Below are 27686 nucleotides of genomic sequence, written 5' to 3' on the forward strand. Positions count from 1 at the left end.
AGATATTTTTGTTCTTTTGGCGGGGAGCATCCCTATACTGAGATGATGAGTTTATAAGGCAGAGGGCTACAGCAAACGCCTCGTGAAGCCCAGCCGCTGGCCCCCGGCCCCCTTCCTGCCCTCCTCAAAGTTCACACGGTTTAGTATGCAAGCTTCCTGCTGCCTGCCCAGCCAGCTCGCTATTGACAGGCAAACTGTGCTCCTCCGCTTGGCTCCCGGAGAAGAATAAGTATAAAAAGCCCTGAAAGTCTTGCTGCTGAGCCAGCAGGAAACTCAAACTGCTCTGAGCATGGGAACCAAGAGAACCGCTGCGGCCAGCACAACAGGTATTGTTTGGGAGGAAATCCTGGCAGCAGGCACAACTGCCTACACACACACATATATTTTATATATAGATAGATAGATATATGTGTGTGTGTGTGTGCGCTTACTGAGGGTTTGGAAAAGGGGAAGGATGGGGAAGTGTACCAGGAGAGAAGAATAGATCAGCAGCTACATCCAAGAAAGAATGAGAGCTGCTCAGCCAAGATAAACAGCCATTTCACTAGTCAAATAACTGACCCATTTGCCACATGTTCAAACCGTGTGGGACCTCAGGGTGAAGCAATGTCTCTGGGCTTGGTCTCTTGACAGGTCTCTCTATATGCCCGTTTTTGTTTGCATCAGAAGTGAGTTTATGAGGCAAAGCTCCTGTTTGTCCCTCTTGCTATGTTTTGATTTACGTCAAGGAGCAGTTTCTTTTAGCTGGATTCCCTTTGAGAAAGGAAAGCAGGAGATGGACTGCAGGAGCACACCTCCTGAGCTGCAACCCCTGATGACCATCCGGTCCCTGGGAACCAGAATGGAGGCAGTCTGATGTAAATCCCCTGACATATCAAGCTCTCAGCACCAAACAGGCACCTCTATGGATCTGCTCCCACTGCACCACACCAACTGCTACCATAGGGACAGTCTATCTGCAAATATGGTAAATCTGAGCACAAAAAAGAAAAGGAAGAAGGAAAAGCTTCAATTACATAACTTCTTTTTTCACCAAAAAGAGAATAGAAGCTCGGAACCCCCACATTCACAAAAGGAGTCATAACATTTGAGTTTGACAAGACTATAGTGATCGAGAGGTATTTGAATTATGTGTCCTAGTCTTTCTTGATAGTGATGCTATAAAGAAACAAACCTGAGAGCAACAGGCCATCCCACCCAACTCAGCATCCCTTGCAATCATTTCAAGGAGCAGCAGCTGTGAAAACCCCAGAGAAGAGAATGTGTGATCCCCAATCTCATGCCATAAGGAGGTGGATAGAAGAGCAACACACATGCCTTGGAAAGTGATAAAGTAAGCAGAATAAAAGGGCCAAACTTCAAGTCAACATGAAGACAACATGCAAGTGACAGATCAGCCTTATGGGATTGATCTTTGTTCCCTAAACACTCCAGACTGAACAGCATTACGAGCACTACCAGCCAAATGCTCAACATTTACGCATAACCACATTTCTGAATTGCCTTAAAGCTTTCTGCATTAGGATTTTACTCACTACACAAAGAGGGGTGAGCCATGAATGTCAGATATGGACTGAGCTCAAACTTCCTCAGATGGCTCCTTTTGGAGAAGAGGGGAGTCAAGCTGGGGTTCTGTCCTGCCCCCACTCTAGTCATAGGACCAGATGGATGAGTACCTGTGCAGCTGAGGGCATTCCTTTCATTTGGTTAGACGATTTTTGGGGTAGGAAACATCAATGCACAGGCTTGTTTTGGATAAACACCAAAAAGCAGTTTGGGAACTTGGCCGAAACAAGCTAATTCTCCAGAGTCTCTAACACCAGTGGAAAATGTGGGTAAGAGCTTACCTCGGCTATTAGCAGCTTTCCTGTAATGGGTTTTTCTGATGCTATATGGGAGCTCAGGGCTACTCAGGACTTCTGCAGTGCTCCTACCTCTGAAAGTCCACTGCAGGGGCAGGAGCCTGCTGAGGGAGGGAGGATCTGAACTCTCACCTCCTGGTCTCCCAGAAGAAAAACCCTCCAAAAATTAATGTATCTTAACACTGTGCTAACTGCCTTGATGTCCCCGGTTTGCGGGTGCTGAGCAGCAATGACGGCCAGGTGAGCTGTCAACAGCCGAGCAGGGGGAAAAGCAGCTGGTCTGTGCACAGATAACCTGGGATGTTCAGAGCAGCCACATGGAGTCAAGAATGGAAAATGTGACCAGTCCTTTGTGGCAGGTGGAACAGAGTCACATGCAGGAGATTTTCACCTGGAGTGCAAAGCTCAGAGCTTTCCACCAGCACTCCTCCCTGTTATGGCCACCTGGAAGAAAACAAACCAGTACCCCAGGGAGCAGCAGCCCCTCAGCCCCCCGCCGATGGCTGGTTTCCAGCCTGCAGAGTGGTGACGTGAAGCAGAGGCACCCGCTGCTCTCCTTGCCCATCCCCACTTTGAGGAAAGGGAATTAAATTGCAGCATTGCATCCTCGAGCAGCAGATGGGCTGCACCGTGGACCGCTCTTGCCCCAGGTAGCATTGCATGCACACTGCGCCACAGGCACAGCTGCATGGCTTCCCTTTGCCCTTACACAAGTGCAGAGCTGGTCACGGAGCAAATGAGCAGCGCGCAGCCTCGAGGGTCTCCGTGGGATGAGCAGAGAACAAACAGCCCATGCCACCACAAGTGCAATGGTCGCTGTGTCACCCATATCCTCCCACACGAAGCATAGGGACTGAGGGAGCAGGACCTGTGCTGGGGCTGGAAAGCAGACCCACCTCCCCAGGGCTCAGGAGCAGAGGGAAAGGGGTGACACCCCCTCAGCAGCAGGCTGCACGGGCTCTCACACACAGCCTTGGCACTGCACCTCCATGTTGACCAGGAAAATTGGCTGCTGTTGTGTTAAGCCCCGTTCAGTCCCCCAGGCCCATTCAGCGTGTTGCTGGTGGGTGGACTGCCAGCGAGGCGGGCACCCATTAGCAGACACTGTGAGCATGGCACAGCCAGCCCCTCACATTCAGCCCTGCCAGGTGGGACATCCATCAGTGGCTGCAGGGAGAAAGGCCCTGCGTGTTTGCCGGCGTATGTTACAGGAGCCCAAAGAGCAGCACACAACTGTGAAGCAAGACAATACTTCTGATTTGAAGGGGAACATTTCTTCCTCCATTAATTATTTCCCATACTATTCCTGGCAGTGACCTTCACCGGGAAGGAAAAAAATTCAGATTTGTTTTTATATCTTTTAGCCGACTTCCTATACTAAAGCCTCCGGCTAGAATGAGTCACATTTATATCAGCCATCGCATTATATTATGCTGTATCAGTGCTGTTACCTGTCTTGACTTCCTCACCATTCGGGTTTGTTAGCATTAAACCAGGCAATTTGCTATGCTTAAAGATTACCTGCCTCAGTGGCGGTGCCCATAATACCCTTGTTTCATCTTTGGAAGTAACGCTGTGAGGATTACATTTGAGAGTGCTGGCAGTCCGCCCTGGATTGAAGGGAAATTATCCTGGTTCTGTGCAAAGAAGTGTCAGCCCCTTGCAGAGCAGGCATCTCTTCTCCGACCCCTTACAACGAAATCCCTTATGTGCACCGCCGGTCTTTGACGTACCTACTCACCCCTTTAGAGGTTCCTAGCATTGTTTCTGCTCCCTCCATGCAACAGAGTTGCATGCTGAAATCACAGCCCCCGAGATGCAGAGAGCGTTACCACTCTGGGTGGGAGGCTCACCCTCGTGCTTCCTCATCAGCCATCGGGCCCAGCTTCCCCTGCCCAGCGATTTAACAAATTAACAAGGGAACTCCACCAGGGAAGTCTCAGCGACTCGTGCCCCTCCAAGAGGACTTCCCACAGAAGGCAGCAGGCTGGTCCTCAGTCTTTCATTTCATTCATGCTTCCTTTCTTCCTCTGCTTTATAAACACAGTGCTCACAAAGAGTCTTTCGCGTGAAAGAAGCACTTGTAAGCAGGTTAGCTTCCAGGCATTTTGTTTTGTTTTTTGGTTTTGTTTTTTTTTTTTAAATGTGCATTTGGACTGCGGCAATGGCCCAAGTCTCCTGCCAGAGCTGAAGCCGTACCATGCCAGGAGCTGTGTGAGTGCCCAGCAAGAGTCCTAGCCCTCAGCTGCTTCCAGCCTAAAAGTGAAGCAGTCGATAGGTTAAAAGCAAAATGGTGTATTAGAGGTTATAAAATAATCACGTACCTGAAAAGGAGTTTGATCTTCATCCGACAGAATCCCAAGGAATCCCAATCAAAATGTAGGCACCCCACAGAGACTGAACATTTTTGTCTCCCACACAAACGCTGTCATTATGTCCCCTCCATCGCGGAGAGACCCCTGACCTGCAGCATGAGGATGGAAGAAACTTTGGCTGCTGGCTGTCCAGAGGACCTGTTCCACCTCTCAGCCGTGGCTCACGGCATGCCAGCTGGGCCACTGTGGAACACACAACCCTCTTCTTTTAAGCAAAATAGCATCGTGTCCCTCAGTGTGAAGGCAACTAATTTAAGGCAAATCGCAACAAGTGTGACGAACAGCAAGAGGTAAGGAAGGCTTAAGGATACTTCATAAAAGTATGTTTGTTTTGCTGACATCCCCAGAAAAGGTCATAGTCTGGAAAGGGCAAAATGTTTCCACAGCCATTGTTCTTCCTAGTGCAAGTCTACTTGTTTTTCCGAGACATGAGAAATAATCACTGGGCTTGAGGTTGTATCACAGGATTTTAGTTTTAAAAAAAGAGAGCTACTTTCAATACATACATTCAAGCCTATAAATAAATATGTAAATGAATAAGACACATGAAAACAAATACGATTTTTCTTTACATTTACTGCTGCTTTCATTAAACCATCAGAAATCGGTATAGAAAATTTCCAGTGGCTGATTCTTACCCTGAGATAACAGGTATGCATCGACATTCATTGCAAAACCACTTCTTGACATTTGTAAGGTTTGTTGATAGAGGAAAGGAGGCACACAGGCCCTCCCAAGCAAGCTCTTATTCACAGGTACAAAGCTTTTTTTTCAGTGATGAATTAATCCTTTCAGAAATGCTAATATCAGCACTTATACAAGGTGGCCAATGTAAACAGTAACTGCTGGTTCATTATTCTTTTTGGATCCTTTGCCAATTTACAGATCTTCAGAGTTACTGTTGAAATAGGCAACATTTTGTTGGAAAAGAACGAAAACGCATTTCTGAACCAAAATCTACTGATGGGAATAGATGACACAACAATCTCAAGCAAGGGCTTCCCTGTGAACCCGACTAGTGTCGGGAGGAGAGAGTAAGAAGATGGGGATTTTGATACTTGGATCATATCTCTCTGCTTGCATTCCCCCAGGAGATTTAGTACTACCTCTGAAGGCAGCAGCCAAAAATATGCTTTGATGTACCTTTCATCTAAAGCTATCTACACTGATAAATTATGTTTGTGCAGTTGAAGCACTGAACCAGAGATAGGGCTTTTGTTCCCCTTCTGCCACAGGCTCTTGGTGTGTCCTTGGAGAAGCAACGGGAGTTTGTGTGCCTCACACGGGCCTCTCGCAGCCAAGTAGAGGAGAGACTGCTTTCCCACACAGCTGGCTGAGGAAAGCTCTGTGCATCATGAGATGGACAGGTCCCATCATACTGAGTCCTCCTGAAACCAATGAAAACAAATTGACACCGGTCAGATTCAAGCTACCCTAACATTAATCATATGAATCATTAGAAACAATTTTTTTCCGTTCAGAAATTACCAGCAACAATCTTCTCTTCTGGGCTTACTGCTCCTACAAATGAGTCAAATAAAGGACCATTTGAAAGGTTGTGATTCATTTCAGTGCAAAGCGACCAGCTTTGCTTTGATTGCCGGGGAATGTGACTTAAACTAGGCCAGCTGACTTTGTCCTGAAGAGGACTAGAGTTGCTCACATGATCCTTAGCACAGCCCAGCTGTGGATGGTGACCTCTCTGGCTAAAGCCCACAGGACATTCAACTCTGCCCTAGGACATATGCCCCGATAGAGAGAAAATAGACTGGATGGAGATGGAGTTGTTAGAAGAAAATGTTTAGGGCAGCAATAGGATTCCAGAGCAAAAGCACTTCCTCAGATCACTGGGGATAATCACCTTATTACTTGCACTCTTCTCCCTCTGGTAACTGAGTACTGCTGGATTAAGCTAGGGAAGATGGGGGGATGCAGGAGCAAGAAGCAATCTTTTTTGGTAAGTGAAGATGTACAGTAAATAACAGCTATGAAGTCTCCCTCGTGTGTTGAAGACATTATAATTTGGGAGTTTTCTTCCCAAAATCAGGCTTTAATGGGAAGCAAGCTTCACACTTTCTAAAGGAGTACTCTACGATAAGCTTGTTAAGCTTGGAAAGTGCTTTGGGAGCCCCTGGGATGAAAGGAGCTCTAGGAATGAAAGCTGATATTTATGACTATTGCTTGAAAGGAACAGAGAGGAACACTAATGTAAAATATGAATGGCTGCTGGTGCTAAAAAACGTATCGTTGACTTGGTGCCAAAGACAGTCCCAGCTCTCAAACCTGGATGACAAGGATTTAGGAGGTGCAAGAAGTGGAAGAGACTCCTGCAAAAGGAGAGATGGCAAAAGCCAACCCAATTGAGGGAAAATAGGTGTCTTAAGGTTTTTTTCTTTTTTTTCTGAAGTACAGGCCATATGATCTCTTACCCCAGCTCCACCAGCCAAAAACAGACACCTGTTAACCACTGTAAGTACTGCTGGTTTGTAGTCCTCTTAAAGGAGGCACCTATAGATCCTTAAGGACAGGAGGGGAGAAGAACATCATCGGTAAGTGGCCAAATGCTATGGATTGACCTGAGTAGGTTCATATCTTATGGCATCAAAGGACTTAGAAGCAGAACCACTCCAGGCTAATGTAAATTAAACTCCTCTATTTTAGAAAGCTATGAGAGAAGAGAATCAGGCTAACAGGTTCTGCTCCTGCAAACACCTACCTGCATACCCTCAGCCTGCATGAATCTCTTCTGTTGATTTTACACAGGGCATCTGGCTCCCTAATGCAGCACTCTACATCTCCTAGAGAGGACATTTTTCCATCCAGGCCTGATATTGAGATGTCTTCACCTTCATTTCCCAGTCTTCCACTTTTCCCTGAGAAGAGCTAAAAGAAAACTGTTTGAGAGAGAATTCTACTTCTTCACTTCTTCAAAAACAAGCTTGAAAGTGACTCTAGTGCACAAAAAACCTTTACAGCAAAAACCCAAAGGATATCAAGAAGTGACTTTTTTTAAAAAAAAAAATATAGCAGAGAACACAGCATGCACTAGAGGCTGAACATTAGTACCATACACATTTAAATCAGATACAAGGTGCAATATTTATTTTTTCTTTTTTAATGAACAAGCGTGACTAACTACTGCAATGAATTAACAAAAAAGGGCTGCATTCTCCAAGGGAGAGGGATACCTTTCAGAGGCATGCTTCAAGCAGAAGGTTAGTGGGCTAGAAGAAATGGAATGGCTTTAGTGACAGGGAGATCACCAATTAACACCCCACCCGGGCTTGCAGCTCTGTGTCACTTGGGGCAAGCCTGGCAGCCTCTCTGCAGGCCAGCCTCCCCCTTTCTAATCTGGCTGTGTCCCACATCAGCCAGGACAGCACTGTGACCGTGTTCTCTGGGTTGCTGAAGGCCAAGCAGTGCCCTGGCCTCGCCTCCGACTCTGGAGAAGTACCATTTCACCAAATCAACACTAAGTGGACTGGTGTGTACTAACGGCCCCTCCTCGGCGTGCAGCTGCTGTGCTGGCATGTTGTAAGGGGGGGCGAAGGTCCCCTTGCAGCGTGTGCTGCCGGTGGTACCCAGGCTGGGGCTGGGGTCCGGAGCACGCTCATGCAGGCTCCTCTCCACCAGCACCGCTTCCTCTTCCTGGCATGGTCTAATGCTGATGGATCTGTATTAGAAATAACAGAAAGTCCTTGGCCTTTATTTTCTTTTCTTTCTTTTTTCCTTCCCTTCAGCTATTTAGGCCAACTCTGGATAATCACGCTTTCTAACTTATACTCAGTCACTGCCATGGCAACCATTTCAACATGCAGTTCATAGACTACCTCTGAGATGTACAGCCCCTTTGAGAAACACGTACACCTTGATGCTTCAGGAGAGGCATTAAGAGAGGAGAACTATTATCTGCTACGCTGACACATTTTTCTACAGTCTTACCTCTGGCAGCACGAGACTCTTTTAGCTCTGAATAGCTCATCACTTGTTCTGCGCCCTTTCCCTTTCCCTCCCCCCTAAACAGGTTCTTTAAAAACTGACACAGATTTATGGAGATGAAAAAGAGAAAGTGTAGGAAGGGAAATGCATTTCGAAATTCCACTCACTGGCATCTAAATTCACCCTTGTAAGAACACTGCAAAGCCTGTCCTGTTACTGCTTTGAAGGAATTCCTGTTTTGTTCTGTTGTGTCAGGGCTGCGTTTGTCCAAGCGTAGAGAGCAAGATCTGAACAGTGCTGAAAAAAAATCTATCTGGAACATATAGGTGCATTTTTCCAACCGTCACCCCTGAGGATCTTGCTCAAGATCTACTGTAACCAGGTTTGCTTTTGACTAGCCTTGATGCCTGCCCCTGATACCCAGCCAGCATAGGGAGGTGCTGCAGTGAAGTGCTACACAGGTGTCTGCCATGCTGGTTACAAACGGATCATTTATTCTGCTCACACTTAATACACTCTTCTCCCAGGCACAGTGAGAGGGGAGGCTCTGACTGCCAGCAACACAGTATAAAAAAAATCAGGTTTTGTTTCTTTATATGATTGTGGCTGCTGGATGGAAGAACCTGATTCCACATCTTGAATGTTTTCTTTTATGTGTTTATGTGTATAGGTTCCAAATATGTATATAGCACATGTAGTGTTCTGCTGATCCTTATCGGGTGTAATTACACTATCCATTCCTTTCTCCTCATCTTCTTCTGTGCTGTTATCACTGTCCATTGTCAGCTGGCTGGTAGCAACAAGCAAGACTTGCCCCCCCACCACCACCACCACCTACTTGCCACCAATAAGAAAAATGCTTCTGCTGCTGACCAAGGGAGAGGAGAAATCCAGAGGCACCCACAAGCAAGCAAATGTCGGCACACCCAAACCAATCTGGGTGGAACATTGGATTTCAGTTTAAATGTACCACTTAGCCCCTCAGTGCTAGCCATGGGAAAGCACCCTCAAACACAGTTTTCTCTAGGAGCAAAATCTGAGAGACAAGAGTCAGGAGTCCCTAAGACAAGCAGATAAATCTGAGCCGGCAGGTAAATAATATATTGCAGTCACCTTTGTCCTGTTATTTTAATGCACGCACATGCAGACACAAAGTTTCATAAGCCCTGCAAATGCATGCCTCAATCAAGTATCATTTATGTGTACTATCTTCCACTGAAATCAAACCTGTGAGACTGCTGAAGCCAGGAAACGTTGTGTGCTCAGAAAGAAGCATCGTGTATAGTCTGTCAAATCTCTGGGGTTTCTTGACTGTGTATAGACTGTTTGGGGGACCCAGCTCCACAGCTGTCCTTTCTAATCTGCAACCTAAAGTCAAGGCAAAGGCTGGCTGGAGGAGAATACAGGACACAACTGACTGCTTTTAGCCCACATATTTTAATGCTAATGCACTTCTGTAACTGCATAATAAGCATGGCCAAAATTACGATAGGCCTGTTGGGAATACTATCTTTATGGCATGTGTATACCATAGACCCAACTCTTCATTGAATCAGATTTCTATAAACCGCTGCAGTCAATTTGGACTTTCACCTGTACCACATCCCATTTTCCCAATGTAGCCAATTCTGGCAGTCTCACTACTCTGTAGGTAAGGATGCACTCTTACCCCCAGGTGAGAGAGGGCACGAAGGGACAAAGGCTAGAAATGAAGCTGGAAGAGTCTTCTCTTTCTTACCTTATGCATTAGGTAACTTCCCTGACACCAGCCAGACTGGCAGCATCTAGAGCAGAAAATCAAGCCAGTGAATCAGGGCATGATCGGGGGAGCTCGAGCATCCATCCCTCTGGTTCTTTGTGTGGTCCCGGGTAGAGTTTTGGCCCAGGCCAACCAGCACCCTCCCAAACCGTTCCCAGGCACAGTCCAGGAGTTAGCATGGGCCAGGACTGTTCCCAGCATGTATGTGGCCCCATGATTTTGGAGGGCAAGAGGGTTTATCTGTCACACCATGGCTCAACAGTGTTACCCAGCCACAAAGCAGAGCGCAGCCCCTGCCCCTGCCCGGTTTATTAGCACAGGCATAGCCACATGTCACCCAGACTCGTGCCCCGGGCTCTGGCCGGTGACCCAGTCAATGTACCTGCCTCTGTTTTGAGCAGGACACATCTCTGAGCCAGCCGTGCAAGTCCTCTCCTCCACTTTGTTCCAGTACAAAGTCAAACTAAGTTCAGCTACAGGTGGCTTAAACCATCACATCTGACACCGAAGAGGCTGAGCAGAGATGCGCTAATGAAGCCAGTGCCACCTCCCAGCTGGGAGCAGAACGTGCCGTCAGGAGCTCCACCAGCCCAAAGCCCACCGGGTGAGCACCTGGGCATACCTGAGTTGTAGACGGGGGGGTCTTCCCTGGTGCTGTGGCTGCCTGTTTCTCCACTGGAAGGGCTTCATTTTGACTTCACACCACAGCAAGCAGAAGAGATGCCTCACTGGGCTGGCATCACAGTGGCAGCAGTGGCAGCCCAACTCCTGGCACGTGGCCTCCATAGGACCCTCCTGCCCCAGCCCCAGCACGATGGCCACTCTCACTGCTCCAGCCGAGGAGGGCCTCAGACTTGGCCAAGGGGATGCGGCAGGCCAGCTGAGGACTTTAGTTGCCCAAAGAGGCAGCGCATGAAGGTAAGACTAGACTCAGACGCGGGCTAAGCATATGCTACAGACATACCCTCAGCAAGTCTGTGGCCACAGTCATGAAATGAAGCTAGATGTCTCGAGGCCACCAGTCCTCCCTTCCTTAGCCTTGTATTCCTGTGAATATAAACCAAATCTTGCAATGGCAGGAAAGCAGCAGCATTCAGTTAGTTTTCATTTGATAAAAATGAAAAGACGAGGGTGTCTGCATAGATGATCTGCTGCATTTTACCTCCTGTGTTCTCCAACAGAGAAACCTGACCTCTCAGGAGGCTGCAGTAGCAAGCACCCCATCTCAGAGGCAGAACCCCTCATCCCTCCTCCACCACCTAGGCAGCTCAGCATCTTCTCTCCACGGTACTGAGCAGAGGAAAGCTGTCAGTTTACAGGCAGCACAGAAACCTGTACTGTGCATTCTTCTCATTTCCTTTGGAATCCAGTGTTGAGCACTGTCCTGCTTTCTAATGGCATGTGAAAGAGGTTAGAAAGAAAGTTAAAGGATATTTCTCATATCTACTTAAGAAACATTCAGGACCTGCTATGTTCCAGCGGAAGGCCCTGGCACAGGAGAGAGATCAGGACTGTTCCAATGGGGCAGTTTCTATGTTCCCAAGCAGGTCAGGAGAGATTGCAGTGAAAAGCAAACATTGCAAAAACCTTTTGCGATGCAAAACTCAACAAACGATTTCAAACTGTTTGAGTTAAAGTGGAGAAATTGCTTGAATGGCTTTTGAACCCTTTTCCTTCTTCCTAGTGAGCATTTTCTTTTTTGCAAGTATGCTCCTGGAACGAGAAGTCTCATAGTTTGGGGATACGTTCACGCTGGGAACATTCACGTGACCTTTCAGATCACATTCCTCCTATTTATAAGAGTATTAGTCATCCACTTACAGAGCAGAACTAATACCATGTTTGTTAAATGACTAAATGTGCGCTATGAATAACCAGTGGTGGGTACTTAAACCACGGTTACATCCAAGAGCACACAGAGAATCCATAGGTAGCACATGCTTAGACAAAGCACAAATAATACTACTGCATGTAAAACACATTTGAAAGACAGTTTGAAGACAGTTCACTCACAGGAAGAGAGGGCTAAATTCATTAGGTTATTTTCCAGAGTTCACCTAGTTCTTTAGACATGCAGGATAGCTAGCAAGAGTGCCTGACAGCTGAAGACTTAAATTTGAAAAACAGTCCAGGCAGAACTGTAAGACGAAGAGGATGGAGCACAACTCCACTGGAGCTTGGCCATTACGCTACACAGAGTATGTCAGGAGCCTTGTACTACAAGTTTGCAACTTTGTCACTGGCAAAACATGAGGTTTAGGAGCTCTGAGTAATGCCTAACTTGTTAACTAACATGTTGCTCAACTTAGCTTCAGGGAAAGCACAATACAAGCCATGTGCGTTATTAGCCCCAACACGTTTGTGAGTCCCAGCCAGAAACATGAGTAAACTTTCTGTGCCTCAGATCTTACCAGTGCCTCTAGCGAACTGCCACAAGCAGTATCAGTTCCTGGGTCAGGAAAAATGGTACTTCCTAGGTGCTGAGGGCTTCCCTGCTCTGCATGCAGTAATATCAATGCTCTGGGAAGCATTTAGCAGGACAAGATAGATGTAGTCAGTGCTCTCAGACCATTTTGGTGAAGCCATAGGAGTGCACATATCTGGCAGGAGAAAATCTGGAGGAGAAGAGAGGAAGAGTGAAGGACGAAAAGGTGGGTGGAACAGGAAAAAGGAAAGTATAGACAGCAGCATGAGAAAAGAAAAGACACAGCAGGCTACGTCCCCCTCTATAAAAGAAAAACAGAAGCAGTCTGGGCTGCATGAGCTGCACATTTCTGACAGCAGGAAAAAATGGAAGTGGGAACAGCAGTGCAAAGAATTTATGAGAGTTTTGAAGAATGATGTGCGAATTATAGGCTGGAGCACCTGCCCTGCAGTTTAGCATTAAAAGTCCAACGATGTGCTTCTTCCACACTGCACAGGATGGCACTGGGGGGACACCGGGATGCCTGGCTGCACTACATTTTTGGTTAAACCCTCTTAGGGCGAGAAAGGACATTATCAGCAGGAGGTTCCTGGCTGCAGTCACATGGCAGCATCAGGGAGCTGCCCGCTGCCAGCAAACCTCTCTAGTGTCAGCATGACCAGAGGGAGAGAAGCACCATGCCAGAGGCCGGCACTGAAAGGTTCGGTGACAAGGTGGCAGCTAAAGGTGCAAATACCACTTCCTCATTGCAGCCTCCACGAATGGCCCTGCCTATGCAATACAGAGGATGTTTTTGAATGGCAGAGCACAGGCAGTGAATCATCTTATAATCACTGCTGGTGTGTCCCAGCCTCCGTGTATCATCAAGCCTTCCTTTGGGTCAAGTAATCATTTGAGTCTGAATCATCGCTGCACAGGTTTCTCCTAGTGCAGGCTGGCACGGTCAGGGAGCAGAGATAATTGAATGTGCTCTCACTGTTTCACCCATGATCCAGAAGGGCCTGCAAGGCTGGTGCTTGCAGCCTTGCCATACAGACCCTGGCAGCACAGAGGGTTCCCACAGACCGTGCAGTCTGTTGAGTCCTATGCGAATGTCAGGCAGCAAATTGTTAACCATGGAAGTTACCACCGTTTCCTTAAACACTCCTCATAGGTCAAAGGGTTAGCGCTTTCCCGGGCTAGCATAGCATTGGTAGCAAGCTAGGGCTTCCAAATCGTAGAATAACTGAGGCTGAAGGGCCCTCAGGACGTCACCTGGTCCTAGACCCCTAAAAAGCCAGGTTTGACTGGCCCTCTCCTCGTCCTCAGAGTCTGAGCCACGAACACAAAGGAAAGGGAAATCCCGCACAAGCCAAGGAGGACCTGTGCTGGTGGGGCCAGCTGAGATCAAACTGGTAAGGAGAGCCCATGAAGGGACAATCCAGCAACATCAAGCAGTACCAGAGGGCCACAGGAGAGACAGGGTAAACTGAGGGAAAGACCCCGGCAAAAGCAGTGGGGGGCAGAGAGAGGGAGACAGCACGCTTGCTTCCTCTGCTGCCAAGATGGAGGCAGGGAGGCTGGTGTGGAGGCATTTCTCCTGTCTCCCAGTTTGCTGCACGTGCAAAGGAGCCACCTCCTGACACCACGGGGGCAAAGAGCCAAGGTCGCAGCAGCTGGAAGAGGGAGCAGAGTCCAGGCTCCACCCTGCCCGCACAGTGCTTCCCTCCCGGGCCCTGAGAGGGGTGGAGGGAAGAGGGTAACCCTCATTCCTCTCCAGGCCAGATGGGGAAGGACTCACCAGGTCTCACCCCCACCCTGTCACTAATATCAAATAATAATAGTATTTAGCACGTCCGTAATTACCTTTGCACTCCGGTATCACAGATACAGCCGAATTGGAAGTCATTAAGATCATTATAATGAGCTTCAGTGGATCCTTTCAGTCAGAGGCATTATTTAGCCAGCCCTCATTTTCATGGTTACATCTGAATAAGCACTCTGCATTGAGGTGAGGTTCACTGATGAGACACTTTGGCATAAAGGCAGTCTCCTACTTGCAAAGGCAGAATAAGTGTCATTATGCATCATGTTTCACCAGACTTCAAAATGCCGAGGAAGGGAAGTCAGAGTATAGCTGACTCCACCTTCAACTTGTCAGGGTGGCAAACCCCTTCCCACGGACTGGCACCTGGGGAAGCTCTGCCACAGCCTCCTGCACAGGGCAGCCGTTTCGCAGCATCTGGAGGCCGTTGACAGCCACAAGCAGCCACCGCAAGCCCTTACTGCAGAGGTTGCTTCAGCAAGAATTCTTGTTAAAGCAGAGGGGGCAGAAGGCCAGCAACTCTGGGAGCACCTTGCACTGGGAACAGGAGAACCGTGCTGACCTAGGTGTTGGCGAAGACCTGGGCTGCTGGCCTGAGATCAGGCACGTGGACGTACGGCTGTGCTGGACCGGGCACTGCTGGGGCCGGTGAGCGGAACCGTGTTCAGAGCCATCTGCAGAACAGAGACCTGCTGGTTCTGGGTCTATTTTCAGCCTTGCTGAGGACTTCTTTTTTTGAGCTTTCAATAAGCAGGAATTAAGTGCCCCTTTAATTGTGGCTACCTCAGTTCCCTGTGCATAAATGCAAATAAAGGCACTTAATTTCTCCCATTTTTGTTTGTCCTTTATGTTTGGGCTGTGAATCCCTTGGGAAAACATCAAGGGCTTCTAGGTGTACCTGTCTTAATAATAATAAAAATAATGGGCTTGTTTTGTCATTGAAGTAGAAGGAAATGTAGGCACACGGAACAAACACTTGTACTGCAATTTCTTATGTTTAAAAAAAGAACAAAAAGATAATAGAGTGTAATACTTTGACCAAGAGCAAAGGTAAAATCACAGCAGCTGACTCAGTGTAACAGCAAGGACTTTCATAGAGCTGGCAACATTTCAGCCTGCCTTCTCGGGAACTCAAATATGAATATGTTAAGAGTAGCCTAATATATCTAAAACACCACTTGAATGAGAAAAAAAAGTCACTGTTGGGCAAAAGCATTATTTCCAGCAGCGAGGAAGTTCTCCTGGCAAAGCACGAGCACAAACTTGTGTTTATTTCTTGATGTTCAGTTACTGTCAACATTACAAATAAACCAAATCGAGGCAGAGAATCTGACCCTGCACTGCCAGCCCCAAATACAGCTAAAATGCTCTTCTGGTGTGTTTGTGACCTAGCTGTTCCATCCATCCTCCAGAAACAGGTAAAACCACAAGACTCGGACAAGATCCAAACAAGCTTCAGCGCAGTTTAGAAATACAGTCAAGACACAAAGCTGCTTCTCTACTTCACGACAAACTGGCTGTTACAAAAAAAAACACTGAGGCGCAATGACATTTCCTGAGCTCTGGCTGATTCTGCAGTGGAAAGGAGTTTCCCATGCCGTTTCCTTAATTAGCACAAATCTGCTGACAACCTTCTCCATGCTGAAATCAAGCCATAGGCCACTAAAAAGTTGATCTGTCCACGCACCCAAATCTACCACATGCTGAGCTAACATGTTTCAGTGCCGTAATCAGTACCCAGATTATAACATGGCTTTGTCATGAATCCAGTTGCTGAAACAGACTTTGATGTCCCAATACGAAACCTATTTGTCCTGCAGTCAGCAAATAGGAAAAGTGCCAATATATACATTCGATGTTTTGAAATGCTGGGATTGTGTTCTGGCATTTATTGGATCATTTTGACCACTACATGAATTTATAATATGACCCAGTTGAATTAGAGAAATAATGAGATCTGAAGGCCAGATTCTAAGCTTGCTTAATCGGAAACAAACAGGGAACACCACATTTGGCATCCAGTAATTTACTCTGGTTTCACCATGAAGCGATCAAGGCCACAGCTCTTTATATCATTCGATCGGAGTTTAGTCCTTGTCAACGGGACAGGTTATAATACAGTCATGCAGCAATCAAACAGAAAAGACAGCATGCCAATACAGTAAATACTGTAGTACTAACCCTAGGGAAAAGTTTACCAACTTTATGGCAGGTAGGGTTTAAGCATGTGAACCCCAGCCTTGTTCCTCAGACAATTTTTGCTTTGTTGGTAATGCAGCTGGCAGGACTAATTCTAAAAGCAATTTATGCCTGGCCAGCTCATAGCTAATTCTGAGTGAAAGCTGTGACAGCTAAGCTGTTTCCTCCTGGCCAAGGCAGCCAATTTTCTGTGACTGGTTCAGTAAGGTTGCTGCCTGCTGTGCGGACAGGACACTGCAACGTGCTGGTGTAACTGGTCTGACCCCTCCTCCCACGTTTCAGTTGTCCCTACAATAGTGCATCCCACAGTATGCCGCACCATGGGCTGCTGCTCTTGGTATGTGTCTTCCAGGAATTCACCTCCGTCATTACTGGCCTGTGGCATCATTGCCTACATTTTCCCAGAATCGCTTGGCACCGATGTAACTGGACAGCATGGCAGATAGCCCTGCCAGCATAGCTGCTGCTTGGAAAATCTGCCCTGTGGACGTAAGCTGAGCATCTCACCAGTTACTCGCTATAATTCTTTCAGCTGGATACAAGGTCACAGTTGTGAGAGTAACAAGAATGTGTCTTTGATGACATTGACATAAATTACCTGTAGTTTCTTGCCAAAAAAAAAAAAAAAAAAAGTGCCAGAAAGTGATGCCCCATGAAGAACAAATTAGATCCCATTTTGTGTCCCTTCACCTGTAGAGAAAAGCTTGAATGTCAATGAATTCTGTGCCTGTGACTGCCACCCGGCCCAAAATCAGTGAAACCAGGCTGACAGCTACGTTTATAACTTTCCCATTGAGTTGTTTGCTCTCCTGAATTTTATTTTGGTCCATTTATTTATTCAGTTCCATAATTGTCCTTCAATACCACACAGCAGCTTTAAGACACAAATACACCATCACCGTCAGACACATCAATTTTTCCTTCGGCACTATCAGTAAAATCACATCCTCCAAATCGATCGGGACTGCACGGGGCTCCTCCCAAGCTGGTGGGGCCAGAGGGAGAACTCAGCCGAGGGCTGGTCCTGGGAGGTCCCGAGCACTTGCAGCTGGCCTTGGTCTCCATTCGAGGTACAGGCAACCGAACCCTCGTAGGGGCAGCTGGACAATTCAGTGACTGCCTGGAGAAAGGATACAGCTGCCCCTGCCCGCTCACGGAAGGACAAGCAACAGCAAAGGTGCCTCCTGCTCAGACTGCACCCTGAACCCTTGTTGCCATTAAACAGCCTTACTCTCCCCGGGAGAAGGGGAGGGCTGGAGTGAAAGTAAGTCTGACCTTCCTGGAAGAATGGACTTATTGATGCTGTGCTGGGCTGCAACCTGAAACCGCTGAAACTCTGGGCCTGGAGAGAGGGAATTACCAAGCCCAGCCCGGCATGATTCAGTAATGCAACCTAAGCCCCACACAGCTTCCTTTCCTAACTCCATTCCTCCTCTCTGAAAGACACTCTGCATGTTTTAGCCAAATGGAAGCAGCAATCTAGACACCAAGAAAGCTTGCCGATGTCAGGCTGTGCACCAGCACAAGTCAGAGGGACGTAAGTCAGATAAGATGCAGGTAGGCAACTTGTTCAGGAAGGCTTCCCCCAAGTTCCCCATTGTGCTTAAGCAGCAGCAAAAATACCATCCACCCATAGACGGGCACACACACACCTTTGTCTCCCACTGACCTCGGCGTAAAACTCACACCTGGAGAACAGAACCCCACGAGCCTGGCCTCATTTACACTGGTTTTACACAGTTGCCTCCTTGGGAAATACCCCATCTTTACACAGGTGTTCCCAAGATCAAACCTGGCTCAGCCAGCGCCTCTGAGCACCACTGATGCCTAGGTCTTCCTTCACTGTCAAAAGGCCAACCTCAACATGGTTAGAAAGCTGCTTTTCCTTTCCTCCAGTTACTTACCACTGAAGATACAGCTTAAGAAGCTCACAAACGGGAGGGCACAGGCTGTGTGAACCCTTCACTAAACACCTGAGAAAGCACCACGCAATCTGCAGTCCCACAGCTGCTGGGCCCTGACCAGGAGGTACCACCAACACCAGGGAAGGTTTCCACAGTCCCCTCTCTCTGGGGGTTTCTGGTGCACTGCCACGACTGAGCTGCTAGCTTAGGATGTCAAAGTCCTCCCTGCTGGAGGTGACAACGCCACTCTCACCATATACTGCACCTGAGCTGGCACTGGTTGCTTCCTATTTTCTAGCCCTTGCCATGACAGCTTAGAAGAAGTTTTGGCCTATGCCTTGTTGACCAACTTGGCTCAGAAAAAAAGCAGGTTCTCGTTTGCTGACCAAGGCCAACACGCCTGACCCCACTCATAAGCTGTGCAGGTGATTTTGCCAAGAAGTAGAGTGCTAAAGCAGAAAATGCCCAAGACCAATGGCTTGAGAGCAGTCTTGCCCCTTTTCTCACCCCAAAGGCAACACTGTGACCAGTGAACATATCACAGCATGCTACACAGAAGAAATCTTCTCCATCCCAGACATCGTAAAATACTGTACTGTGGTACAAGCTGGAGCAAGGATGTGGTGCAGTAGTCCCAGACAGCCTTGGAGGCAGAATTACTCATTTATTTATCGCAAAACTCAGATGAAGCTGTGCTACTTGTACTGCTATAGAGCAAGGAGGGGTGAGAGACGGACTTTTTACATTTCCAGGAGACTTGTTTCAGCAACTGATGACATATGAGGACAGGATTCTCCAAACTACCCTTAGCTCAAGAATACGAAATTCTACCTCCCCATATATCATTAGCTCGCCAGCCACCTGGTCAGGTGCTATTTAAAGCCCTAGGCTTCAAATGCTTCTTGGCTGGTTCTCTGCATTACCCTCTGCCCTGCCATACAGAACAAGACCCTCACTTTGGGAAATCAATTTTCATCAAAGTTGGCTGAGCTGGATCTGCCCCTCCCCCAGAGATAAGGTGTGTCTACAGCCAGGGTCTTGAATTAACAAGATCTCAAAGAAATAAGTAGCTTACACAGGTGGAATTAGGTAGAGACAATGGAAATAAACACCAGCCCAATATTTGAGGAGTTTCTGTGCAGTTTCACTTGTGACTACTAGCCCACAGGTGCCCTACAAGCTAAGGATACTTCAGCCGACTTGTTTTTTCATGCCACCCTCACATGTTTCTAAAAGCATCTCTCCTTTTGATCACATGGCAGCAGGTACCGACTTGCTTACACACAGAGCAGTGTTACTAGTGACGGTGCTAAACACATGCTGCACAGGTGAGTCCCGCAATATTGTCTGTGGCCATAGAGACATCACCCCACCCACGCTGTCACATTTTTCTCAGCATAACCCCAGGTACGGCCCTATGCAATGCCTGGCCACTTTCAGATGAAAGCCGGCTCCTTCCTCTCCTCCACCCCTCTGAGCTCAGCAATCGGGAATACAGAGGAAAACTCCTGGCCATTTGTGCTTGGGATGAGCAAACAACCAGCCCACACTCTGTCCGGCGGCGTGAACGCCAGGTTATGTGAGGACATGCCAGCAGAGCCCACATACCACTGCTGGGTTATGAGCACTGCTGATCCAACTGACTGTGCTCAGGAGACTGAAATATAAACAGCACTTTTCTGGGAGGAGCAGCTCCCCCATCTTAGTCACAGGTTAAAATAAATAAATAAACAAAGCCATACTAATCTCCCAGTTGGCCCGCTCACAGCCATGTGACCGGCGTCAGCCTTTGCCCCAAGACAGAATATGGACCCAAAGGCTGGGTCCCAGCTTCACAGCGCTCCAATGGCACACGCGGCATGGGCAGCAGCCCCTAGCTGGGACGGTGTGGACCTCAGCTTGCGGTGTAAGGGAACACCCACCTGGCAGACAGCAGAGCCCAGCTGCACACCACCTGCTCCCAGCTCCATCACACTTACATAAGGGAAATACTGAGGGGGCCAGGACACATTTAACCCAGAAATCCTCACGTGACTACGTGGATCCGAAGTGAAGCAGAGCAGACCCAGATCTGCTTTCCATCCCACATGGAGCCACATCTGGGAAGCAAAGCAAACAGGGGGCACCGAGCAGTGGGGGCCCGAGGAGGCTGGGGAGCAGGACTAGGGCAGTAGTTGCTTTTCTCCCATCCTTTGGTAAGCAAGAATAGCTGTGCTGGGAGCCAAGAGGGCACACTGGGGCAGGGTCAGTCTAGACTCGCTCTGTTTCTTGTCCTCCTTCCCACAGCATCTGCTGCTGGCCCTTGTCAGAGGCAGGATAAAGAGCTACGTGGACCTCACATCTGGCGCAGCGCAGCCTTTTGTACTCCCCTGCCTTGTGAGCTGCAAGTCTGGCCAAAGCTCCCGTGTGTACATGAAAGACAATCCCAGCATTAAATATATTTCTCCTCTTTATCCAAACTAGAAACAGCTTCTCAGCCTACAACATCACCAGGCTATGTTAAACACCTAAGTATAATCAGGAATGCAGCTGGAGGTCTAAGCATGGGGTGAGCAACCACAAACGTACATTTTAACAGGAACTATCCCAATGGGCTCCAAGAGCTATGTACAGTATATCTGCCTGTTGCTAATTATATTTACTGGTGGTGGTTGTGGTTTTTTGTTGGGTTTTTTTTTTAAGCTGAAGATGAGTCAGAAAAAGAAAAAAGTCCTTTATTGTTGTGGAAGCAGAAGGATGTCTCCTGAGGGTGTGTGTAATGCACTACTGTCACGGCATGACAATGGAAAAACTGACTGCTGAGCCAACCAAACCCCCATAAATACCTAATGATATCTCTCCTGGCCCAGATTTTCTACAAGTCGGTGCCTGAACTGCATACGAAATGACAATCGATATTAAAGAATCTCTCTTCTCAACAGAGCCAGAATTTAAGAGCCCAGCTGAGCATTATATTCCAGTTCATACAAAGAGATCCTTTTAAAGGTCTGTCACAATAACTTAAAGGTGGTGATCCAGCAAAAAAAATACTAGGCCTCTTCTCACCCTCTCCCCCATGCCTCCCACCATTAGCACAAAGAACAGCTGGCTTCAATGAACAGGCATCGTTATTAATTACAACACGGTGACACAAACAACACATGCTTAGGGACATTATCGGGTCTGCATTCACGTGGGACAAGAACAAACCCTTGCTGCTGCTGCTGCTGCTGCTTCTTCTTCTTCTTCTTCTCCTGCTCCTGGCTCGGGTAGCTCCGCCGCCTCGTGTACTCGGCCGGGGAGGTGGTGGTGCCAAGCACCTGGCCCAGTTACAGGTATGTACACAGGGACAGGGAGCCCGTTGTGAGAAAACCCGGCCTTAGCAAATTTCTCTGGCCGTCGGCCAGCCTCCGCGCGTTGGGCAAGTGACTCTCCCTGGCCGTGGTTACATCAGTCACCACCACCTCCCTCAATGTCATGGCACGGGAAGCGGCTGCCAGGGGAGAGAGGGAGGGAGAGAGGGAGGGAGGCAGTCGCTGGTTTTTGAAACCGGCTGTCCAGAACACATTACAACACCATCGCCGGTTTCCAGTGGGTTTGCTCAGTTCCTCCCTTCCCGTGAAGACCACACAGGCTTCGCGAGGGCGTTTCGCCCTGCCGCAGGAAGGCGGTCTCTGGGGCCTGCCACTCCTGGCAGCTGCTCCGCAGCAGCGTGATTCCCCCAGCTTCCTCCAGACACTCTCCCAGTTTACACCGAGGGCCAGGACCCAACTCAAAAGCTGCTATTTTGGGGGAAAAAACATAACTTATTTTCTTATTTTGGGTTGTTTGATTTTTTTCCAGAGGGAGACCCTCCACGCTGCTCGGCCCCCAACACCAGGGGGAGGCAGGGTTGGAAGAGGCCGAGAAGCCCCTCAGGACCCGCTCCCTCCTTCACCTGCCTGCTCTGGTCCCTCACCCTGCTGGCCTCGCACCCCCTTGGCACACCACCCAGGTGGCCCTGGAGGGACACCACTACCCGCTGCCGTCCCCGGCCATTGGGCCACAGGCCCCAGCCCGGCCAGGCCTGCCAGCCCCGGGCACGCTGCACCTGGGAGGAGGCGGCTGGGGCGCCGCTGCGGCAGGCGGGCAGCCAGACCCCGCTTTGGCTGCCACCCGGTGTAAATCTAAAGCCACCCCCCCGCAGCAGCAACCGGGGATGGGTTTTGTGTGAGGGGACGGAGCAGACCCCGGAGAAGGGACAGCACTTTGGGGCCCGGTGTAAGCACAGTCATGTATAAAAGCGAGCAAAACTGGCAAACAGAAATATTGTTCCTGGCACACGAGTACTTCCATATTGATTCAACGCTTAAAAACGCACTGGAGTGAGGACGCCCTTTTTTCAAACCCTCCAGCAAACTCACTTTCACTCTTGGCAACCTGCTGTCTCCTCACCCCTCAGCTCCTTCACCCTGACAGCAGCAGCACCTTCCTACAGCGGCCTCCCAGCCCTCCATCACCAGCCCCGCTGGCCTCTACGCTGCCTCCCCTCGCACCCGCCTCTGCTTCGCCTCCTGCTTCAAAGTCCTTCTAGAGGAGGAGCTGAAATTTCTGCAACCCCCGTCCTGCAACCCAGCCCACCCCAGGGTGGAAGCAGGGAGGAATGGCTGCTGGAGCCCCCACGGGGAAGCCTCGGCCGGGGGCTGCATGCCTGCCCCCCCAGCCTGCCTCCGCCGGGGCAGGAGCCCATGGAGGTGGGCAAAGACGGCCAGATCCGGGCAGCTTCTCTGCAGTCAGAGGCTCTGCAAGGATTATTTGGCTGCAACGTATCATATGACTTTGTTCTTAGAGTTACATTTTAACTGAGAAAGTTTAACAAGTATGACTTATGGGCTTCTAAAATTGGCAGCAGAAAAATGAGCTGAGGAAGTCATGGAAAAAAACCACAAGCGAGGCCATTCCATGTTATGCACAGTTTCTGGGCTCTTTTTCCAATCTTCTGTTTTTTTGGATGGTGGAAAATATTTTCCAGCTACACAGGCCTGGCCTCACTGAGTATGTATTTATGCCAAGTTTATAAAAAGCAGCTGCAGACAGGGTTGAATGAAAGGATTACACTGCTGTCTGTCTTCCAGAAGGTGCTTCAGTTCACACCCTGTCCCACAGTGCGAGGCTCGTTTCTCAAATCTCCGTGAATTTATGTAAAGAGGTACAAAATCTGAACCGCACAATCAAACAGCTATGGCTGTGCATGCCAATGGGCATGCACGCCTGCACATCTCGCTAGCTGGGTAGCCAGCAGTAGTTCCTAGCCACTGCTAATGCCGGCTTTTAGCACTCGAAGTTTGCTACCATTCCTCCAGCCTCTCCCCACCCTACAGCCTGGTCCATCTTCCATGAACACAACGATGGGAAGAAGGCTTTCAGGGTCGAGACCCCTCTCTCAGCGCAACTCTGCTGCCTGCTTCACGTATACCTGCTCTTCAGCTGCTCCCACTGAAATTCAGGCTTCACCGATCTCACGTACTCTCAGGCTGCCAGGCTTTAAGGCTAGAAGGGATCGCTGTAAGCGTGCAGCCTGACCTCCTCCGCAGCACACTGCCACTGAATTTCAATCAGGAACCTGGGCGGCAGAGGCATAACCTTAATTTTCAGCCATGTCTTGTCACAGCCTTGGCCTGATACACTAGTCACAAGGGGAAAGTCGCAAATAATTATTCACTCTCCCAAACAGAATAGCTACAGGGGGTGCAGGGAGGACACAGCCTGAAAGTAAATGGATATGAAAAGGTAAGGTAGGTGGTAAGCTGCAGATTGTGCATTACAGATCTGTGCCCTGCTGTTTTTGCAGTCGAGTATCTTAGAATAACAGTACTGAGAATGACAGTGTTACATCAGGAATATCGGTCAAGACAATATTTCCTGGCAATTGTTTGAGAAATGCTTTTCTCACAGCTAATTGCTCCCAAGAGGCTGTGTTTTCTCTGTTTGTGGAAGGAGAGCGATTAAGAAAGAAGGTTTTTAAACCTCTACACCCTGCAGCGGGACAAAGAACTGGCAGGGGGGGTGGGCGGGGGGGTGTGGGGAGAAGGAAAAAAAGCAAGAAAAGAAAAAGGCACAACAGCTGTAATGTTCTATGAAATGATTTTGTTCTGTTCTCTTGCCGGGGTGGTGGGTGCAGTCATCAGTTTGGCAGAGATAAATACAGAAAAAGCAAGAAATTTTACAGGAAGGCAAGGGGAGCCCCGGCTGCAGGAGTACCACACTGCCATCTAGTGGCACCGGCTCTCGCAGCCCAAAGCCAGGGGGCTCCACTGGCTCTCCCTGCCTCCCCCCGCCCGTGCCTGCTCGGGGCTACCTGAACAAGGGGCCCGGGTTCCCTCCGGCGTTTTATTTTTACAACCGAGCTTGCCAACTGCGAACCCGCTTGCTCTATAAAAGACAGGTATAGGAAGGCAAGGGGGAAAGGGAAAAATTCCACCAAAAGTAAGTTTAAGACAAACCTGGCTTTGTTGGGAAAAGCCGGCGTTGACACTGAGGTCTGCGGATTCCTGTCTTTCGCTGCTGCTGCACACAAAGCTATCACAGCCTTGGCGTGTTCTGCGATTGCCATAGGGATGTCTATGGCAAAATGAAGGGCTGCTGACAGGCGCAGTGAGCGCTACCTTGTCCCAAGGAGACAGGTTTGAACCTAGAGCTGATGCCCGTTCCCAACCCTGTTAGATCAAATGCCTCAGTACCTGTGTGCCCAGATGCTATCTGCGGTGCCACCCTGGAAAATATAACTCTGCTATGTGCCTCTGCAATGACACGTTTCCTTTGTATTCCGAAAAGAATACAAATGTTAACCTTTCCACACTTAAAAAAAGAAAAGCCAAAATGCTAAGCCCCTTAGCAAAAGGCAGGCACTCCACCTTTGGAAGACACCCAGCAAAGGGCAGAGAATTAATTATTTTGTATGACCTTCACACAGCAAGTTAAAAAGAAAAAAAGAGCTCTGGTGTATGTGAATTCTGACATTCATTGAAGGATGTTAAACTGGAAGGTCCTGACTGCAGCAGACTTCTGTTTAGCCAGAAAACACCACCACTCCCAGTGCCTGAACTCTGCCAGAAGAGCCCACCATTTTGGGAAGCAGTGGAAGAAGCCTTGCATCAGGCATCCAAGACTGCCCGCCAAGCTCTCCCTCGTGGCAAAGTGCTCTCTGTTCTTGCACTTCCCACTGGAAATAAATGGCCACTCTCACACCTTATGGGCAATGAAAGGTGAGTAGCAACAGACTGCATTTGGCCCTGGTGCAAAGGGCAGTATGTCTAGCTAACCATTAGCTCTGTGTCTTCGGTCCCTGAGTCCTGTGAAGCTTCACAAGAGCATAGCTGTACTGCATGTGCCCTGAACAGCCATGTCAACAGGGGTGATACTCTTTGCGATCAGCAAAAATAATGCCATGTTCCAAGAAGAAAGGAAAATGCAGTTAAGTTCCCAAAATGAAGATAATCAACGCTGTTCCAATGAATCATCTCACAGCAGCATTTCTTCACGAGCCCAGAGTGATGACCTCTACAAATACTCTGGTGACTACAAATACTATGATGACCTACCAATACTCTGAATTTACAAAATCCCTGCTGCATCAATCAACAACAAAGCTTGTGTTGTCATCTCCTGAGACCAAGCACACAACACCTGCAACATTACCAGGGAGTTGGGGAGGTAAAATGTGAACAGTAAGATTAAAACACACTGAAAGGCCATGAAGGATCCTGAGTCTGAGCCATTGCTGGTTCTGTCAGACTGCAATCTGTTTCTTAATTTTTTTTCTTTACAAACAGTGTGAGATCACTGTTTGTATTGAAAAAGTGCGCCCAAGGTAGGAGACATCCACCTGTGAAACCGTCTACGGTCTAATGACAAATATCATCACGCCTGCTGAAAAATTTTGAGGGCAACCCAGCAGAGAAAACACTGCTTCTGACCTTGGCAGAGTCTCATAACAAACACCATCCATCCTGGAAACAACCAAAATGAAGGGAGAGATTCTACACAGGAGCCAATTGTTTTCCTTTGCTTCACATTTTACGCCAAAACGCATGGGGAGAGCACTGCCCCAGTATCGATACGTTCCATCCTACGGTCTCTGTGCCTTTTATAAAACCAATTTAACTTCTCAGCACTTATTTCTATGGTTGCCCAGAGAAGCCAAGGTGTCCAAGTGGTTAGAACAAGCTCCCACTAAGAACCCGACAGTCTGTTGGTTCTTAAAGAGTGGCAGGAGACACCAGACTGATCACCTGGCCTTCGGCATAATATAGCTACCGCATAGCCAGCTCCTTCTAGGCATATCCTCCTCTCCTGACCCAATACTGGCTCCAAAGAAGAAAAAGTTGGATAAAGCCATCCTGGTCAACACAGGGTTAGATCTGCTCTAACCATGAGGACTTGGGGCATCAGAAGCAAGCTTCAGAAGGCTGCATTGTTCTTAAGGATAGGTCGACTGTCCGAAACTGGGCTACAACTTTCTCTCAGTGAAGTGCCTCTCCAGCTTTCAACCATTTTATCAGGTTGTCATGTATTCACAGCTTGCAATCCAGCATCTAGGATGGATGCTGACTCACTGCATTGCTTTCTAAGCTGTTTGCCTTATTTATGCCAGCTTAATACCTATGTCCCAGCTCTTCTGTTTGCATGACGATGTCGCTGAATTTCAGACAGTATGGTGTAGGCTGATTACTAAGTTTTGACAGAACAATCAAGAGTTCCTTTTAAAGTTGTTATCAAAAAGCAAGCCAGATTTCTGAGATTGCTTCTTACATTTACAACGCAGAAGCCACTTATGAATGGCAGGACTGCCACCAGAGTAATTAACCCGGTGCTCAACGGTTCAGGTTATTTGATTTCAGTTTGGGGGCAGTTGTGCTTTAAATCTTTTCAATTAAAGTGTCTTTAATGCTTCTTTTTTTTTTTTTTCTTTTGGTATGTTTCATGATTTATAAGCAGGTCTATGGTTGGTTAAGGTCTGATTTTTCCTGATGATACTAGAAACTAGCACTGATTAGCCAACCAATCTAAAAATAATGTGATGTAGAAAAGAAGGAAGCTGTAAAGCTTCACACATAATTCAGATACACAAAACACCCACCCAGTAACTACCAAAACAATCATACTACCCTAAACCTTACCTTCTCCCTTCCTGTGTCACTGTCCCAATGTCCTGCTCTTGACTGCTTAGGTTTCCATGAGGAAAGGACCATGCAGAGTAAATGACAGGATCAGGACCGCAGGCTGTGAGCTCGCAGAAGCAGAGACTTCGTCTTGACAGATTCTTCAGAGTGCCACACACATCTCTGCTGATACAGAAGTAATAATAATAATTTCATGCTAAGAATTCTGCCAGTGCCAATGGCCAGTAGATAACATCCCTACAGAGAAGTAAAAAAGGGTCCTTAGTTCTGTCAGATATC

At 48.2% G+C, this 27686-nt stretch overlaps 2 long non-coding RNA genes across 6 annotated transcripts; one reads left to right on the top strand and one right to left on the bottom strand.

The window, feature by feature from the left end:
- Positions 1-4796: 4796 nt before the first annotated feature.
- LOC308064435 lies at positions 4797-22098 on the bottom strand. Of its 5 annotated transcripts, none has more exons than XR_013928374.1 (4): positions 14206-22098; positions 9915-12550; positions 6954-7910; positions 4797-5625 (listed from the first exon to the last, which is right to left on the bottom strand). It is a non-coding gene; the product is annotated as an uncharacterized lncRNA (long non-coding RNA). The 5 variants fall into 5 exon arrangements; XR_013928375.1 differs by having other exon boundaries at positions 6954-7120; positions 9915-9960; positions 10558-22098; XR_013928376.1 differs by having other exon boundaries at positions 9915-9960; positions 10558-22098.
- LOC308064444 lies at positions 21460-27177 on the top strand. The gene is made up of 2 exons (XR_013928386.1): positions 21460-21581; positions 22090-27177. It is a non-coding gene; the product is annotated as an uncharacterized lncRNA (long non-coding RNA).
- Positions 27178-27686: the final 509 nt, after the last annotated feature.

Source organism: Falco punctatus (genome assembly GCF_963210335.1).
Source record: "Falco punctatus genome assembly, chromosome: 5".
Lineage (NCBI taxonomy): Eukaryota > Metazoa > Chordata > Aves > Falconiformes > Falconidae > Falco > Falco punctatus.